This window comes from Equus caballus, chromosome 20 (assembly GCF_041296265.1).
Source record: "Equus caballus isolate H_3958 breed thoroughbred chromosome 20, TB-T2T, whole genome shotgun sequence".
In the NCBI taxonomy this organism is placed as follows: Eukaryota; Metazoa; Chordata; class Mammalia; order Perissodactyla; family Equidae; genus Equus; species Equus caballus.
In genome coordinates, this window is record NC_091703.1 from 52166949 (window position 1) to 52167624 (window position 676).

At 41.3% G+C, this 676-nt stretch overlaps 1 pseudogene; it reads left to right on the top strand.

Annotated features, from left to right (window-relative positions):
* Nucleotides 1–219: 219 nt before the first annotated feature.
* LOC106782308 (small ribosomal subunit protein eS27-like) lies at nucleotides 220–470 on the top strand (annotated as a pseudogene).
* The last annotated feature ends 206 nt before the right edge of the window (nucleotides 471–676 follow it).

Here is a 676-nt window from a genome sequence, read left to right on the forward strand (position 1 = left end):
TATGAAGACTTGATAAAAGAGGGGATACACTGCATCCATGAAATAATCAGAGAGCAATGAAAACTAGATACTGTTATGGTCCAATTTGTAGTTTTATTTCCTTTATGTGAGAATTTTGGAGTGAGTATAGACTAAGCCTTATGATTATGATGTCAACATCTCCTCATCAAGAAAATGGGACCACTCCCTTTCCAACAGTAAAGACCTCCTTGTGAGAACATGCCTCTTGCAAAGGATCTCCTTCATCATTCTCCAGAAAAGGAGAAGAGGAAACACGAGAAGTGCCTGGTGCAGAGCCCCAATTCCTACTTTCTGGATGTGAAATGCCCAGGATGCTGTAAAATCACCACTGTCTGTAGCCATGCACAAATGGCAGTTTTGTCTGTCGGCTGCTCCACTGTTGTCTGCCAGCCCACAGGAGGAAAGCAAGGCTTAGAGAAGGATGCTCCTTCAAACAGAAGCAGCACTAAAAGCCCCCTGAATCAAGATGAGCGGGAAACCATACCAATAAACACCTTGTGGATAAAAAAGACGAAAAGAGAATGGGGCCACAGTATTTATATTTGAGAGACATTACCGTTGTATCAGTAGATATCTGAAAGAAAAATGATATGTGATTACTAGGTGTAATTAAGCTCTTGAGAAAAAACACATCCCTATGTTAAATCTCCTCGCT